This window comes from Zootoca vivipara, chromosome 7 (assembly GCF_963506605.1).
Source record: "Zootoca vivipara chromosome 7, rZooViv1.1, whole genome shotgun sequence".
NCBI lineage: Eukaryota > Metazoa > Chordata > Lepidosauria > Squamata > Lacertidae > Zootoca > Zootoca vivipara.
Window position 1 is genome coordinate 37677521 of NC_083282.1, and position 18837 is coordinate 37696357.

The following is an 18837-nucleotide window of genomic DNA, read 5'->3' on the forward strand; positions in this document are numbered from 1 at the left end:
GACACAACTAATAGTATCCTCCCCTTATTCATTGTCTGTGTACATTCACATAAGTAAAGGTAAAGGGACCCCTGACCATTAGGTCCAGCCGTGACCGACTCTGGGGTTGCGTGCTCATCTCGCATTATTGGCCGAGGGAGCCGGCGTATAGCTTCCAGGTCATGTGGCCAGCATGACAAAGCCGCTTCTGGCAAACCAGAGCAGCACATGGAAACGCCGTTTACCTTCCCGCTATAGCGGTTCCTATTTATCTACTTGCATTTTGATGTGCTTTCGAACTGCTAGGTTGGCAGGAGCTGGGACCAAGCAACGGGAGCTCACCCCGTCACAGGGGTTCGAACCGCCAACCTTCTGATCAGCAAGCCCTAGGCTCAGTGGTTTAGCCCACAGCGCCACCTGGGTCCCTCGTACATTCACATATATATACACTAATTGTGTATTTCCCATATTGCTTTTAAATTAGGAGTATAATTTAGGTTCCTTAGATTGGGCCGATTCTATTTCTCCAAGAGGAAGAGCAGGCACTGAGGCAAAAGCCAACTAGTAGGTAGATGTAACTTCCAGACTTTGTGCCCAAAGAGCAGGTAGAACAATTGAGTTGGATGGAACCTTGTAGGCTGCCTAGTCCAACTAACTTCCCCATCCCCACCTTTGGAGAGAGTCTGTTCTACTGCGAAAAAGCTCTTACTGGCATAAAGTTCTTCCTAGTGCTACAATACCACTCACCCATGAAACTGCTTCTGGCTCTTTAGACTCTGATGGCACAAGGATTTCAGTATACTATTTCTTGCCCAATTTGCAAAGGTTGTGGATGTCACTGCATCGTGACACGTGCCCCAAATCACTTTCCATTGCTGAGCAGCAGAATCATATAATACACACAATCCTGGTTACTGGAACTGCATAGTATATGCTCATTCTGTGTTATCTCCAGTATGCCTGATAAATTAAATACCTCCTTATAAATTAGGTCAGGTGTCAAAAATAATGTGTAACTTTGTTTAAAGACCGTAAAATAAAATTATCTGTGGGAGGACTGTAAGCAAATTCTGAGGGTATGTTTCTTTATGCCTCATGCTACCCTCCCAGGGTCATTGGGTTGGGATTTTGCATGTATGTGGTACATGACTTGAAGCTCAAGGGAGAGAAGAGGGAGACTCTTGCTTCTTGATTCCTGCCAAAATTCATCAGTGCGCCTAAAGAGATTATTACAGGGGTTTTTATTCCTGCAAACAACAAGTAGCCAATACGTTCTCAAGGCAGATTCATGTAAACCAGCAAGTTTTGTATTCTCCACCCCAACCCCCAACCCCGTGTCCTAGAAACTTATTATGCTAATACTGAGGTTGGGGGCTGGGTGAGAGAAACTATGAAGGAACATTTCTGGTGTGTGCGTTTTTAAAAGGGGGGGGGGAGAGGAGAGTCCTTCATCCTTTCCTGAATAACATGATGAATTGTGGAAGCTGTGATTGAAAATTCTAATCACAGCCTTGCAGTCCTTCAGATCGCAACCGTTGACAGTTGATTCACTCCTTTTCATGCCTGCTGCCTTGCACTGCTTATGGTGTCTCTTATGCATGAATCTATCATTAGCACACAAAGCATGATGGATTGGTTGGGAAACCTCTGTCCTCAGAACCTGGGAAATGCTTCTTTTTCAGAATCGCAGAGCCTGTGTGTGACACCGTCATGAATGAGAGAAGGAAGTAATACACTATTGGATGTGCCCGCTTGCTGCCAGTTTTGAGACGCAGTAAAAATGATGCATTGTGGGGAATGTAAGTATATGGCCTGTTCTTCCCTCATCAGCTACCAGTGCAGAATAAAACATTGATCACAATCAGTGCAAACTACTCCTAGCAAATGTATTAAGAAGGTGATGTCCTTTCAAAAATCCAAACCGTAGAAGAATTCCTCCTCAAACTGCATGCAGTACATTCAATCCTTTTGACTTTCAGAGCAGTCATAAGAACCGAAAGGACTGTGGGTTAATTGGTTTTGATCTCCGTGGAGATTTTCTTTGCACCCTTTGACTGTGAGATGAGAACTACCTTACTACATTCACAGGTTGCTTTTTTATTTGCTTGTTGTTGTTTTTTATTTGTCTTGGTGACAAAAGCAAATGCATTTTGGCTGAGATGGTAGATCAATAGGAACAATTTTCAAATGCTGATTCAAAACAAAAGTAAAAACAGTCATGTTCAAAGACATCAGAGCTGTACTGTATACTACACTGCAGTGCCTTGTAATAAATAAATTTGCACCGCTGAGTTGACAGTGGTTTGAAGTAACATCATCTAAAGTTTATATTATAGTTTTTGGAAGGCAGCCTTAAAATACAATAAGAAAAAAAGTATTGACAGAAGTTTCTTTAAAAGATGGGGCAACATGCTGTTATAGAAAACAAATTATGTTGAGGCTGTATTTTCTTTCTACAAAGTACTTTAAAGAGCATTGAGTGAAATCCTAGAAACAGATCTCCCTGCTGCAACTTTGCTGTAACTTGCAATAATAAAAAGCTATAAAAGGTAGTAAGAATTTTCCCTCTTTGATTTGCATTATTGTGGGATTTTAATTGGTATTATAGAAAATACCAGCATTGTTCTGGAACGCAGGCAGTAGAAATCCAGATTAGAAATTTAGGTTGTTTACCCAGATGGAGTCCCTAACATTAATATGTTCTTGTGTTTCTGTATGGACAACAGAAATGGATAAAATGAAGGGGTCCACAGATTCATTTGCTGTGTTGTCTACCCTAGGTTGACTAGCCTTACTCCAGATGCCCCATAGAAATAGCCATTACCATGAGTTTTCTTGACATTGCAGAGGACATAGCAAGGGATATTCCACTTAATTTAGAGCTTTTGCCAATGGCAGAAAGAGCACGTGTCTCACCTTCTCCTGTCTTCTAGAAAGGTTCATTGTGAAGTGATAACAGAGCCATAAAAGCGGAGTAAAGCATCTAGCTGCAGGAACAACATTTGAGGCGGTGTCAAACTCAGCCCAATCCCCTTTGTCCTCTCTCTTGTTTGCTCCCAAAGATGTTTAGCGATTCTTTTGAAAAGATGAGAAGAGTCTGGACTGCATTCCAGAAAAGTCAGAGCTTCCTGTATTCAACTGGGCTTGTATACTGGTTGTGGCTAGAAATGGCATGTCTTTGCCTCAGCCCACAATATTTAGCAGAGGTGGGTACATGTTGTAATCATGTTTTTAGTAGGTGCAGTATAGGAAGCAGGCCCATGGGGGTGGGGAGGAAAGAGAAATATATACAGCCAAAGGTAAATTTTATCCTATTTTCTTTTTTAGTGCTTACTGTTCAATATAGCCACAACACACTCATGTGATCATTGTTTGCTTGAGGAAGAAGAGTGTGTGCATAGCTGGAACATGCAAAACTGTGATTTTAGCATTGTGTTCTTCCAAATTATACATTTCATCTCATTTGGCATTATCTTAACCATGGAAGCCACACTAACACTGTTTTCATGTAATATGCATGTGTAAACCCATCTGTAAAAATATCTTGGGAAACTAAGATGGGAAGCTGTGTATCACTTTAATAGATCTTCCCTTTTTCGGTTGCAGCATGCATATGATCATGCCCTTATATTTTCAAATATTTAATCTTTATCTTTTGGGTGTGTATGTGTCATGTACTGGTTCCATAATTACAGCGCTCAATGGTCTCCTTATGTATAACAAAATCCCTACTTGGAAGGCTACCATGAGTTAATGAAAAGTGCATTGATCACATGCTGCTCTTACATGCAAGTTTCAGCTGATTGACTTGAAGGAAATGTTTCCCGTGTAGGAGCTTTCTCATATGTGAATGTGAATCAGCTGTATAGCAGATTAGAACTCCTGCTTCATCCATAAGCATGCATTAGAAGAGTAGAGGAAAATCCAGTCTAAGCATCCTGATTATGAGTACAACAGATGGTTAAAGGGTAACTAATACACATTAAGAGGTCTTGAGTAAAAGCCCAGAGTTTCCCCTCTTAACCAAAGCCCTTGCTTCTTCATTAGATTGTCTACTATTTTTATATGAGCTATGTAGCATCTTTGCAAGATTTGTGGTCTTCATTTTCCATTTATCTTTTTGTTTGCTCTCCTGACCCATTTTTTAAACTACCATTTTATCACTTGCTTGACACATTATAAATGCCACTAAGCCATAAGCTGCCCTACTTTTACTGCCAGTTTCCTCAAAACCTTAGTTCACTGGTAAGAGCAACAATACTTAAACTTTTTTTTGGGGGGAGCATTTGTAAATAAATATGTTTTACTGATGTGATGATTTCTAATAGATCCTTGCTGGATCATGGGCATGAACATTTTCTCCTGTCTCTCTAATCTGAATAAATTGGGGTTGAATCCCAGTGTGTACATGATTGTCTTTATAATAACTAAATGATACAAGTAATACTATTTAGTCTCTGGGAAATAGTTTTCTGATTTTGTTCAGTATATGTTGCTAGGAGTAGCAGCCAGCAGCCATGAAGTGACTAAGGCCTCCTGAATCCTGCATTATGGGTTCCTCAGCAACTTCATGTACTATTGAGAAGCTTATTTGGTGCTCCCACACACAACTCAGGAGACGTGCCAGTATGTCAGTGGAGATTAAATACACAAATAGAAGTATGCAAAACTCAAGATGTTTCCGCACATGATTCCTCCATCCACCAAATGAGAAGCAATATAATTCTTGAGAAGCACTTGAGGAATGTGTGGAGTAGAATGAGGAGGTAGCTTAGAGAAGGTCACAAGAGTCTCATTAGGGAGGCCTGGAGGATAACATTTGGCCCCTAGGCCACAGGCTCCCCATCCCTGCCATAAGGCATATTGCTGTTAATTCTGCAAAGGAGCTGTCTTCTATAAACTTCTTTCCCCCCCGCACTGTTTGCCTGTGCTCCTTTAACTCTGTGGTGCTCTGCTCTTTTCATTTCGTATTGCTTCTCCCAGGAATAAGGCCTCTTCCTGCCTCCATTCCCAGTTCAATACTTGGCCTAGAATTAATTTGATGCAAGTGGACATTGGCACATTATAAATGGAAATGAGACTGCCGACACTTTACAGGCATTGAACAGTTCTTAGGTGGTCACAGCTTCTGAGTGACTGTTAGTCTAGAGGGATTGCAATTGGTGACCTAGAGTCAAAGGTCCTGGATCTCATTACAAATAGCCTGACCACTCATTTCCATCAAAAGCTGTGCTTTTGTTTTTTCCACATTAGAACTTTAGGTCCAGTGCATCTGTGCGCTTTTTTGGCTTCCATAACAAAAGATCCCATCGCATTAAAATGCAGCATGTTGTTTACAAACTGTGTAATCTGTGTAATCTCTGTGATCTGTGCAGTGTAAACAAAAGTATATACCTTTATTTGGCTTTTCCAGCGTGCAATACATGATGAATCAGTAGGCTATTCTAAATGATATGCAACGAACTCAGAATATCTGTGTCAGAGAATAGCATCAAAAATGGTTTGAGTATATATGTACTCAACTGAGGTCCTTCAGAGGGCCAAACCACACCCTATGCTTCACATGTGACTTGCAGCTGTATCTCTAGTGTTTCTTAAATTACATGCAGAGGGTCCTCAAGTGCTATTGGGATCACAGCAAGCAAAGCCACAATCAGGATGAAAATTGGTTATCTCCCCCTGTATCAATGTTGGTGGTGGTGGTGGTGGGGAGTTCCGACTGGCTTCGGCAGCAACATTTTTTCTAATTCTTGTAGCTGTGCCTTGGGAAATATTGTCATTTTGATCATGGCTGAATGTGGAAGAGATTAATCTTCCCTCCCTGCATACTGTAATCTGGATACCAATCATTACCCCAACACCAATCATTAAACACATAGCTACACATTAAGTACAATGTAGCATTTGGCCCTCAAATAGCCTAGCCTGGTTATTGTTTGTTGACCTGTTTCTATCCTGTTCATTTTAAAAAATGTTATATATTGTGTCCTGCATTTAGCTTTATTGTTGCAAGCTGCCCTTCTATGTGGACAGGGAATACAAATGTAAAGAATAAATTTGTATTTTGTATTTGACTTCAGTGATACAGTATTTAAGTAATGCTACTGTGCTTGATCACAGTCATAGGTAGTTAAGGGATATATAAATTATTTGCTTAAATAAATAAATAGCATATTTTTCAAACTTACATGCCTTTAAGTAAACATTTTTTCTTTAAAAAGAAACTTATGTGACAAAGTGTAGGCCAATAGCCTTGAAGTTTATTATGAAGCACCATTGTAAATAATACCAGTGCCTAATAACTTTGAACTTGTTAGGAACCTAGTGCAGCCTATTGTGTCTTACATTATATATAAACAATTCTGGTTTGTGTTTGTGTTGCTGTTTAGCATGGACTACTACGCACAAGGATGCACCTCATATTTATTATTTGAGCCATATGCCACTCCTGATTCATCTTTCATATCAATAGTATGATACATCGTTCTTTCCCTCTGCTTTTGTGCAAACCTTTATGCTTTTAAATCAGTTGCTTTGAAACTTCTTATGTGTCAAGCTAATAGTAGTGATGATGGTGATGGTGATGATGATGTGAACTAATAAAGGCCTTGTCTGCATTTGCAGCAGAATGAAGTATTAGAGTTTTGAGACAGTATAATGCATTGTACCACTGATACTGCAGGTGTGGGGTATCAGGTTGAAGGCTTCCTCATGCAATAAATACCTGGCAAACACTGAAATCTCAGATGGAATACTTTATTCCACCACTTCAGCACTCTGCCAATTTACTCCTAACTCTTTCTCCAACATGTGTAAACCAGGTTTTAAATCTAAGATTGTATAGTATTTTGCCAAAGTATTGATACTTTGCCTATGAGTTTCAGTAGCCTGAAATATTACAATTAGTATCTGCTGAAGGCCAGTGAGCATAGAACGGTGGCTGTAACACTGTTGCTAAATAAATAACACCATCTAGCAATTAGATGGCTCTAAGATACTTGAACCAGCTCACTGGGCCTAATTATTACTGCATGCATAATATATCAGTAAACACTGGTGAAGACTTCCACACAGAGCTAAGATTATGCATTGGACTGGGACTCAGATATTTGTGTCGCAGGAATTGGACTGTTTTAGAACTGGAGGGAATATTTGTGGCAAACATAAAATTCATATCCTCCAGCATCTGGTTGACCATGAAAATAAAACATGGAGAGCAACAACATCAGCAATGACATCTGTGCCTCTGTATTAGTGAAGCAGATGTTTTACTTCTCCTCTGTCAGCCCTGCACCCATCCAAAAGTCAATTTATCCACCATCCTTTATATAAGTGAATATTCTCACCCACACTTCCGCTACATCAGTCACCCTGACACATTTCCTGTGAATCACATGCAGATTTCTTTCTCAATTCCAAATACATAAGCATTTACTCCTGAAGACTCTAGGGCCAATGTTGTCTCATCCTATGTAAGAACTTAACATGGTCCCTGCTGGATCACATCAAGGGTCTATCCTTTTTCCACACTGGACAACCAGATAGGTATGGGAAGTCCAAATGCAGGGCATAAATGCAATAGACTGTCCTACTGTTGTTCATCGGCAGCTGCATTTAAGAAGCATGCTGCTTCACCACATATTGTAGTAGTTAATTCCATAGTTTAACTTTGCAATGTCTGAAGAAGTCTTTCTCTTTGTCTGTCCTGAATCTCCAACCCATGAGGTTCATTGGATGACTTTGGGTTCTAGAATTAAAAGAGAGAGAGAGACTTATTTCTGTCATCCTTGAACACATCATGCATAAATCTTACACATCTTTGTCCTGTCTCTCCATGCTTGCTTTTTTTTCTTCTTCTTTCCCTAAACTAAAACTCCACCTTTTCTTAGAGGGGCATTGCTCCATCTCCCTCATCATGTTAGTTTTCCTTTACTAGCAACTTTTCCAGCTCTATGTATCCCTTTTGATGAAGAACCATGGAAATCACTTTACAGCTGCCATATATAGAGTTGACATTTTCTTCATTCTGCCTTGCCTGGGCATTCTGCTCCCATCACTTTCCATCTGCCCCTACCTGGGTCTTTCATTTCTTTTTATTTACTCTTATTTACATAGGATCTGCCTCCCTGCGGAAACTATTGCATTTTCATTTTAAGTTTCATCCAGTCTATCATCCTGATGTACACATATTCCTACCTGTATTGGTATGAAATCCCCAGTTTGTGATCTTAATGCTCACTTCTCCTCTAGTCTTCCTGCCCAGTTAACTTTGCTCCTTCCTCTTGCTTCCAGTACCTGAACACCTTTATTATCACTGTAACTGGTGCATGTGCAGGTTCTTGAGTTATAGAAGTTCTTTGTTGATAATGATATCCATTCCTGTCCTTCATTTCTTTTTATTTACTCTTATTTACATAGGATCTGCCTCCCTGCGGAGACTATTGCTGAAGACTAAAATTGCAGAGACTAAAACTGAAAGAGTGATCTAGACCTACTTGAAAGTGACAAAATTAAAGAACTTATTTTCAAAACACACAGTAGTTTGCTTAATGAGGATAATATTAAGCTTCCCTTTTCTCCTAGAGCTTCAGTCCCAGTTGGAACTCAGCTTGTATTGTGAATCTTCAGTAATAGTTAAAGCAAATGGCCTACAATAGCCTTTGGGCTATTCTGTTCCAGATTGTCGTCAGGGAGAAAAAATTAATCCAGTGCCAGTTTACATTTGCTGTCTGTGAATCAAACTGTGAAAGCTAATTTAAAAACTTTCACACTTGGCTTGAATGAGGACTGTCTGTGCTTTGATAATGTTAAATTGTACACGATTAGCTCCAAAGAGTGCTGGCTTAGGTAATACTCATCAGCCTCAAAGTGCCAAAGCTTAATGATTGCTTTAATAAACTACACAAAGGTTGCAAGTGTGTGCAAGTGAGTTTAAGGGCACCACAGAGATGCAAACACTCTACGCTGTGAAAAACTGACCTTTAAGTCAATTTATTTTACAAATAATCTATGTAAAATGTTTTTGTTTGTTGTTTGTTGTTGTTACTTCCTAGACTTTTTAAAAACATTGTTCAGGCATTCCCATTCTTTAGTCATTTCTTTCATTGAGTATCTACACCTTTCTTCTGCCTGCTCGGCTTAGGGTTGCCAGACTCAATAGAGGACAGGACTTCTGTGCCTTTAATTGCCCTGCTGTCTTTTGAGTCTGGAAACCTTAAGGAGAAACCAGAAGACCCTTTGCTTGGAAATTAAACAAAGGGTCTGCTGGTTTCTCTTTAAGGTTTCCAGACTCAGGGCAATTAAAGGCACAGAAGTCCTGTCCTCTATTGAGTCTGGCAACCCTAGTTCTGCTTGAAAATAGGTCTGGGAAATCACTATCAAAAGGCTGTCTGTCTCAGCTGTGATGTATCTCTCTCTCTCTCCAAATGAAGCTTTCCCTTGAGACCCTTATTCTTAATTTGAAAGTGGCATGAACTGTAGCAATCTCCACAGCTCTGAGGGCCTCAAAAGGCATACAAACCCATATGAACTTGGAGGTGTCATAACTGTCCTGCACATTCTCCCTAACTTCAACAAGTGGGCACATATCCTTCCTAGAGATGGAGGATAAAATTAGTTCAGTTCCCATTTAAGTGTGAAACAACCTGAATTGTACTTTCCAGAACCATGTAGAAACTGAAACATAGTCATCCTTCAAAATGCACACTTCTCCAAATTTTTGCAATAGTTTGCAATGTGTACAAAAATGCATATGCTGGGGTGAACTATATATTAATGAAAATAACATAGAATGATGTATTATACTATGTGAAATTGCTTTGCAAAAATGTCAACACTAAGCATATCAAATGTGTATTTTAGAACAGTGTTCCCCAACCAGTGTGCCTCCAGATGTTTTGGGACTACAACTCCCATCATTCCTGACCACTGGTCTTGCTAGCTAGGGATGATGGGAGTTGTAGTCCCAAAACATCTGGAGGCACACTGGTTGGGAAACACTGTTTTAGAAGAAACTAACACTGAAATGCTGGTGAATTTTCATGAGGACTCTGAATTTTTTTAAAAAAAAAAATTGCATGTGGAAATGAAGAGAAATGAATTTAAGTCTAGTTGGATGAAAAACTGAAAGAAACCAAGAATGGCAGAGTCACCCAACTCTACCTTTCACAGTTGTGCTATGTCAGAAGATTCTGTTTCAGTACCATTTGGGGGCTTTGCCTCTGTTATTGCTCTCCTGTGTCAAAATTAACAAAGTACAACTGTTGAACTGGTTTCTGGATTTTGTCCAATCTAAGTGTAGTCCAGCCTATTGCAATATATGACAGAATAGGTAAAGATAAGTATTTACCAAGTGGTAGCTTCTGGGGCTATTTTGTGGCTTTTGTCTTTGACATGAATATTTGTAAGCAAATTGTCTGCATCATCCTGCCAGAAGGTGCCAATAGGTAGTAAAATAGTATAGCTGTGTCTGTTAATTTAAGCCCAAACACATGCAATCTGAGAAGTATTCGGTAGCTACTTCATTTGCAAAGAAGAGGCTATAGGTAATACCGGTAATTTGTCTCTGATCACATGATTTCTGCAATGCCATTTCTTATCCCACCCCCTAAGATGGACTACTTTAAGTGTCAGGAGATTTAAAAAGAAAATCATTTCAGAAATAAATAAGAATTCATGGCAGGGTTTTCAAACTTTGACATCTAAAGCTTCACCAAATTGTGGGGGGGGGGGGGAGCAACGCCAGCTGTGACACAGACCAAACAAGAATGAATTGGCTATGAAAGATCATTCCAATGGCATCAAGTAGTCACTCAGTCACCACAAGTGACACATGACTTCAGTCTGTTGCAATGGCTACAGATTTTGGGGGAATGGTGGTGGCAAGATTGGGAGCGTAAAGCAGAAGACTACAGTTTTCTAGAAATAATGTGCTGATATGTATCCTGAAACCTCTGAATATGTTGCAGCCAAATTTACTACATATCAGAATAGTGCATAATCATCTTGTAAAAATCTGAATCCATTTTTTATTTATTTAATCATAGTTATTTCCCCCTTTTATTCCTCCAGGATTTTTACAATGCTAATAGTGAGTTCAGATGAATTATATTATAATAATGCTTTCCAATGCTTTATTGGGTGCTAACAAGGTTTTCCTTCATCATCCTGTTCTCTCCAGCATCACAAACTGCAAGTTCAGTCCCTGCAGACTGCACAGCCAGAGGCAGACTGTTTTCTTATCCCTTAACTAAGCAGAACATTAAGTCCCAATGTCTTTTTTTTAACCTTGCATCCAGATGATGCATTCTTCCCCCCCCTCCACTCCCAGTAATAATAAAATGCATTGCAAAAGAAAATACCTGCACTCTTAGTATGTTGTTCATTTATAGGGTCTCTGGAGGCCTTATCTTATTTCTTGCAATGGGATTCCCACCATCATAAAGGTAAAGGGACTCCTGACCATTAGGTCCAGTTGTGGACAACTCTGGGGTTGCGGTGCTCATCTCGCATTATTGGCCGAGAGAGCCGGCGTACAGCTTCCAGGTCATATGGCCAGCATGACTAAGCCGCTTCTGGTGAACCAGAGCAACACACGAAAACACCGTTTACCTTCCCGCCACCTATTTATCTACTTGCACTTTGACGTGCTTTTGAACTGCTAGGTTGGCAGGAGTTGGGACTGAGCAACGGGAGCTCACCCCGTTGCAGGGATTCGAACTGCCCACCTTCTGATCAGCAAGCCCTAGGCTCTGTGGTTTAACCCACAGCGCCACCTGTGTCCCTTCCCACCATCATAAGCTCACTTAAAGTCTAGACCTTCCTACTTGGTAAATGCTAGGGAAGTAGGGAGTTTCTCATAACCTGTGCAACATTAGAGGATGATGGACTAGGCACAGGAACATCTGTATCTCAGGCAAAGACTGATTGGATGCCATACTTTCTCCAAGTTGGCAGGAAATAGGGATTGCTAGATAAGGAGAAGTCTGAATCGGCCAAGCCCAGTCCCAGCCCTTTCGACCATGCTTTGTCCAAGTGCTGTTCCTGTTGGTACTACACTCTTGACTTTGAGCAAGATCCTGCTTTGCTGCATCAGTAAATAAGATAGATATTTAATTCATGTGCTACCTAGGCTCAGGAGTATGGTCTTGACTACCCTCTTGTGTTGTTGCATTTTGACAATTTCACTTTTACCTAATTAGCTTTGCTCCCTGCTCAGTTTCTTGTGATATGACTTAAGGCTGCCACAGTTGAAAACATCTGAAGTGCCCCTAAGTCGAGCATCATGTACCCACCATCCTGACCTGGCTTTCTACACTCACATACCTGACCTTGCCTTGATGTAGAGGGGTTTTTTTTAGCTCCTGAAACTGCCAAGAAGCTTTATCAATAGTGTTCTAAAGCCTCATTTGATGAAGGAGAACCATCACAGGTGTGCTAGCTTCTGCCCCCTAACATACCATCCCTTCCACACTGGGTGACTTCTGCAGCAGGGAATTAATTCTACTTGTGAAGTGTCCCTGCTTGGTTTAGAACCCCGATATTCCAAGGGGAGGCTGTATGTGTTGAACAGGCTCCCTGCTTCAGAATTTATTCCTCCATCTTTGGTGCTGGATACTTAAATTAGCAATTGATATTTTTTTATGCCAAGAACATTATAATTCTGAGCCAAAATTTTTTTATTTAATTATTGAGCCACTATAACGATCTGGCCACATTACAAAAAACTAAAAGCAGGAGACAGATCTTGCTTAGAGGCACTTTTTTGCCTGGTTTTGATAATTTATTTTTGCTTATACCTGTCACTAAAAAGGGACAGGGTATCTATGAAAGGCCCTGGTGTGCCTCCCTGTTCACTGGTAATCTCATTCAAGCTAGAAACTCCATTGTATAAAGCAGGCATCCCCAAACTGCGGCCCTCCAGATGTTTTGGCCTACAACTCCCATGATCCCTAGCAAACAGGACCAGTGGTCAGGGATGATGGGAATTGTAGTCCAAAACATCTGGAGGGCCGAAGTCTGGGGATGTCTGGTATAAAGCTCTAAAACACACACTAATGAATCAAATGTATCTTGCATGATGAGCACCATCTCTTTTAGGCTGCTATATGGCCATCTGTTATTTAGGGTTTCATTTATTGATTAGACTTTATTGCGCTATGCGCCTTTCTTTATTGAGAACATTTGGCAGTCTTCAAGCAACTATATCATCTACGTTTTTTGTAGAAGTGATTCAAAAGATGAAATCCAATGGAGATGTGTTTCACAAGGTGAAATATTACAGATCATCTTGGAATTAATGAATGCGATTCATATTAGTTTTCTTATATCTAAGTATGATGAAGAGCAGAACAGCTGATGATTTTCTGCAAAAGCATTAGGATGAGATAATCAAACCAGGGATAATTAGTTACTATTTTAGTATGGAAATAGCAAGAGGCATATCTGAGTAGCAGAACGAAATTGGATTATCCTAATGCACCTCTGTATGGCACCCATTCCATTCAGCTAGAAATATAAACCCCATACTGCTTCTGTAGTTCCTTTTTTTCTTTTTATATTGTTTGTTAATTGGTTGGCCTTCACCTTCAATAAAATCTTTTTCAAAAGTCATAAGTTACAAAGCAAAAACCTCTAGGCATTCCTATGCGTATGTGCTTGCATATATTAGTAAACCATAGTTAAAGGACTACTGTGACTGCACCAGTGTTGACCACCTGACTTCATCCCACTCATACTGAGAGGAAACAATCCATGGTCTGTGTCTTAGCATTATGTCCGAAGCAGGGATTGTGATTTGCTTGACTCCCTTAAAAAGTACAAACTGTAACCAATGTTTGCTGGTGTAAAGACTGCCCAGAAAACAGCATTCACAATAAACCATTAAGTATGGTTTACCATGACCTACAAATTAGGCCATTTTTCTTTATATTAAAGGTAAAGGGACCCCTGACCGTTAGCTCCAGTCGCGGACGACTCTGAGGTTGTGGCGCGCATCTCGCTCTCTAGGCCGAGGGAGCTGGCGTACAGTGGCTAGCATGACTAAGCCACTTCAGGTGAACCAGAGCAGCGCACGAAAATGCCGTTTACCTTCCCACCAGAGCGGTACCTATTTATCTACTTGCACTTTGACATGCTTTCAAACTGCTAGGTGGGCAGGAGCTGGGACAGAGCAATGGGAGCTCACCACATTGCGGGGATTGAAACCGCTGACCTTCTGTTCGGCAAGCCCTAGGCTCTGTGGTTTAGCCCACAGCGCCACCCGCACTTAATGCATATTCTTTGAAAAAGATTTTTTTTTCCTTTTGTATATCTTTTATAATGGGGAAAAAATTCAGCTGTTAGTTCTACCTTAGTCATGCAGCCAAGAGGGACCTGAGAGTTTGGGTCAATAAACTCAAGGTTTTTGGTTGGGTCTTTCTTTCTTTCTTTCTTTCTTTCTTTCTTTCTTTCTTTCTTTCTTTCTTTCTTTCTTTCTTTCTGGACTCACAAACTGGCAATGTAGTGTCCGTTCATTAAAAGAGATGTCCCACATTCAAGAGTTGAGAAAGTCAGTCTTTGCCTTCGAACCGCGACTTCAAAAGTGAACCAGGATGTGATGTTTGCATTAGATGTCTGTGCAGCTTATCTAAACTACGCATATCCTGCTATTCTGGCTCACATTAGCATTTCTCTCTCTACCGTCATTTAACTTTCAATCTAACCATATAGCATTCCCATTAATCTAGCTTTGTATTCTGCATTTTTCTCTGCTCAGGTTCAGGACTTGGGTAAAAGAGCTTGCATCCGTGTGTGCTACTACTATGATTTTTGGAGCAGTGGACTATATTATGTATGTTTCAAGGAGCTGATCCGGAAGCCATAATGGTTCAGTACAGCAGCTGGATGTGGATCATTGGCTATATGGGAAATAGCCAAATAGATTAATGAATAACATCAGACCAATATGTTTTGCATTTGGTTACTGTTATCAAGAGTGCTGCTGCCGCCGCCACGGCCTGTATTCCCCCCCCCCGCCACGTTTCCTTAGATGTCCTCCAGAGGCCTTTAAGGTCAACACTTTCTGAAGCAGATAAAACATTATAATTCCTTGAAAGTAAATCAAAAGGATTATGACATCTAGGAAGAAGCTGTTGCCAGACAGCTCATGAACAATATCACTGTGACTGACCCAAAGGCAATACTTAAACTGCCAGTAAAATTGCCCATGGAGTCTGCCAAGAGACCAGATGCTGCTGCTGCTACTGGAAAAAGAATACCTACTGTAGCTTGGCATTTGTCCTGTAATTGCTTTCCAGGAGAAAATAAAGTATAGCATGACAGGAGAAGGTGAATGGCTCCTCACTGTAAACTACCTGGGTGACCTGAAAATGTGTATGCCTTTTTGTGGCATGTTATCCATCTGCTCCATCCTTCATGCTACCCAAGCTGTCTACTTTTTGATCTCTACTGCAATGGTGATCTCTGTTGATGATTTTAGCACTGCACACCTATTATTTTTGTCTGTGTTGGGATAGGAGGCCTCCATAGAAGAAAGGGCAGTTGTTGTTGTTAGGATGCATGGGTTGTGTGGTCAGAGCCTACAATAAACTTATTACATGCACACACACACAAAGAAAGGGACTAAAAATGATTGTAGTATATGTTCCAGCTTGCCAAGGTTTAGATTCTAAACTTTAGAACTGCATATTCCATATAAATCAGTTGGGTTTTTTTAGGTGTGTGTGTGTGTGTGTGTGTGTGTGTGTATTTAGACCTTTAAACCTCCCCCTTAAATAAATTCACACAAGACTCAAATTTTTGATTTGGTTTTTGGCAGAATTTAGGCCACAACTTTGTTGATTACAGCAAGTGAGTGGTTACATAGGCTCTGGTTCGTCTAGCTCCCTGCACCGTCATAGGTCAGCCAAGGGTGAACATCTGGAATGTCAGAAAGCCAGGGACATGCTATGTCCACCACCCAGATGTCCCCCTGGACTCAGGCACAACCCCTCGCAGGGTTGACCAAACCATTGAGTCCCTGGATTCCTTTAATGGAATACCCCTTCACATAGGGATGGCGAGAGCGTTCCCCCATCCCTATCACCTGAACCAGAGCCTATCCAGAACCTTACAAGTTGTGACTATTTGCTACACCGCAGGTGATACCCAGATGGCATCAGCCAATCAGCCAAGTGGGGAAAATTCATGCCGTGCCCCTGTCCCAATGACAGGTGACACATGATGGCATAGCAAGGTCAAGCGCGCAAGCCCTGAATATAGGGAGAGGTGGGCGGGTGTTCCGGTGCACTAACCAATAGAGAAAGATGAGTGTCACGTGCATTGGCATATATAGGTCCCTTGAGCCATTTGGCTAGCATCCCATTGGTCAGATTGAACCCAACATCAAGGGACCTTTCTGATCACACCCACCCACAACACAGGGTTTGGTTGCCAGGTCTCACCGCAACTCGTGCCCTTTTTGAGGGAAGACACGATTTACCATTTTAAAAGATAAGGGTTTTTGTGGGGGGTTTTTTGCACTAGGCCTACATTCTGGCTGTCATGTCAGTAAGTGAATTTGCAGTTTGAATGATTCATGTGCTCAAAAATTATTTAAAACTCTGTGAATATTGCTTCATTTTCTGTTCATAACAGTTCTGTGATCACACTAAAGGTATTGCAAAATAACTTTACTCAGAATAATTATCCCAAAATATCTGATACTAATTTATAAAAGCTGTTCACAAAAGTTTTGATGAGTTAATTTTAACAGATGTTCCATTTGTTAACTTTTAAGTTGAGCACATTTTTTAAATAGCTGACTCAAATGTGCCCTGTATATCATTTGGAACCTTTGCGAATGAAATAATTTTTGTGAAGATTGACTTCCTGATTTAAGCAACTGAAGGCCAAACTAAACTTTATGCTGCCTGTGTAGCATGCAGCCTTGGCTGTGCTCTTTCATTGCAGTATTTAATTTCGGGTTATATGGTGGGTGGGGTGGGTGGGAGATTGTCATCAGAACCAGGGGCGTAGCAAGGGGGGAGTGGAGGGGGCGGCCTGCTCCTAGCTCTGTCTTTTGGGGGGCAGCATGAGCGGTGGTGGTGGCACCCCGCTCTGTAGCATGCATGCACAGCGTCACAATGTAGCGATGCAAGCATCGTACGTAGCATCGCTGTGCATGCACGCTACGTAGCAACACCCCGCCCCTGGGTGCGCGTCACGTTTGCTGTTCCGGGTGCCTGAGTGGCTTCCTACGCCACTGATCGGAACCGCAGTCTGTAGGGATCCTGAGGAAAATCAGGCCACTGCATATTTATAAGGCTTGGGGAAAAAATATAATAATAATAATAATAATAATAATAATAATAATAATAATAATAATACCCTACCCATCTGGCCGGGCCTCCCCTGTAGGCGACTCCCAAGAGAATATTTAAAACATGATAAAACATCAAACATTAAAAAACTTCCCTAAACAGGGCTGCCTTCAGATGTCTTTTAAAAGTCAAATAGTTGTTTATTTCCTTGACATCTGATGGGAGGGTGTTCCACAGGGCGGCCGCCACTACTGAGAAGGCCCTCTGCTTAGTCCCCTGTAACTTTGCTTCTCGCAGTGAGGGAACTGAGGTGCTGGACCTCAGTGAACGAAGGGGGTGGAGACGCTCCCATTGTCTCTGAGTTGTCATGGATCCTCGGCAAGTAAACCATTCCCCCCCCTTTTTTGCATTCTCGTAATAACTTTGGGGTTTTCCTTAAAAAAAGAAGCCTTGGGGTGTCCAGATTTTTACTTCTTGGAATTTGGCAACTCTAACTAACCCACACACAAAGTATTTCCCCCCCCCCACATACACGCAACTTTCAACTTACACAGGGTTACATTCTAATAATAATAATAATAATAATAATAATAATAATAATAATAATAGGAAGACAAAGCCTTCCAACTGTTTGTGGCCATGCCAGAGGAAGAGGGAGAAGCCTTGAGAAAGGCTAGTCTGATTCATACAACACTAAAGTTGTTGTTTAGCTCCACATAATGTCTGTACCAGCTTAGAAAGCTATGTCTTCAGTGGGTTTGAAAGCTCTGACTTTCAGTATGTTCAAATACATGTAAAAAAACCTATCTCTTGGTATTTATTCCTCCTCCCCTGGTTCTCTCTGGAGATGACTCTTTGTGACTGGGTAAGTTTCACTTCTCTCCAGCTTCACTTTAGTAGACATTTAACAGACTTAATTACATCATACTCTGATCTTAGCTGTGTACTTTGCCCCCTCTCATTCCTAAGTCTCTATTTCGCTTTGTAAAAACGGAATCCAGAGCTTCGAAAGAGGGGAGAAAATCCCTTCAGCTTGTCACAATAAGTCCCAACAGCGTAGCATTGGTAAAGTACGAATTTATCGTTCCTTTGTTAGTTATTTCAGTGTACAGGAGGTTGGAAAATGGGAGTTTTCATTTACCAAGCATAATACCAGTACTTTAAGACAGTGTTTCAAAGACCACGTATTCTAATAATTATCTTACTGAAAGCATTTTAAAAGTTCACAGAGCTACTTCAGGACTAAACCAGGTTTGTAGATAATGCAGTGTATGCATAGGGTACATGGTTTGGTTTGTGGTGGATGTGCTCATGAACAAGGTTTTTAAAATTGTTATATAGACAATTGCCTAGCTGGGTGCATTTGGAGGGTGAATAGTGCAGTAAGTGCAGGTAGCAGAAGCTAGCAGGCTACATTGGAAGCAACCCCTTGCAGGATGATATCTGGGCAGCCTCAAAGAAGTAGACAAACAGGGAATGCAGAGATAATTTGGCAGCAGGAGCAAAGCTCAGTTGTAAAGCTTCCTAGGAAGAGTACCCTCACCCAGTGAATAGTTTG

The 18837-nt window shown here is 41.0% G+C and overlaps 1 protein-coding gene across 5 annotated transcripts in view; it reads left to right on the plus strand.

Moving 5' to 3' along the window:
* Positions 1-1413: 1413 nt before the first annotated feature.
* DAB1 (DAB adaptor protein 1) overlaps positions 1414-18837 on the plus strand; it is a 178449-nt gene continuing 161025 nt past the window's right edge. For 3 of the 5 annotated variants that reach the window (XM_035121493.2, XM_035121486.2, XM_035121494.2), the window contains exon 1: positions 18189-18344. The gene's annotated coding sequence lies outside the window, so the exon portion shown is untranslated. Of the gene's footprint in view, positions 1779-18188; positions 18350-18837 lie in introns of those variants that run through there. The other 2 variants (XM_035121489.2, XM_035121488.2) reach the window with 2 other exon arrangements.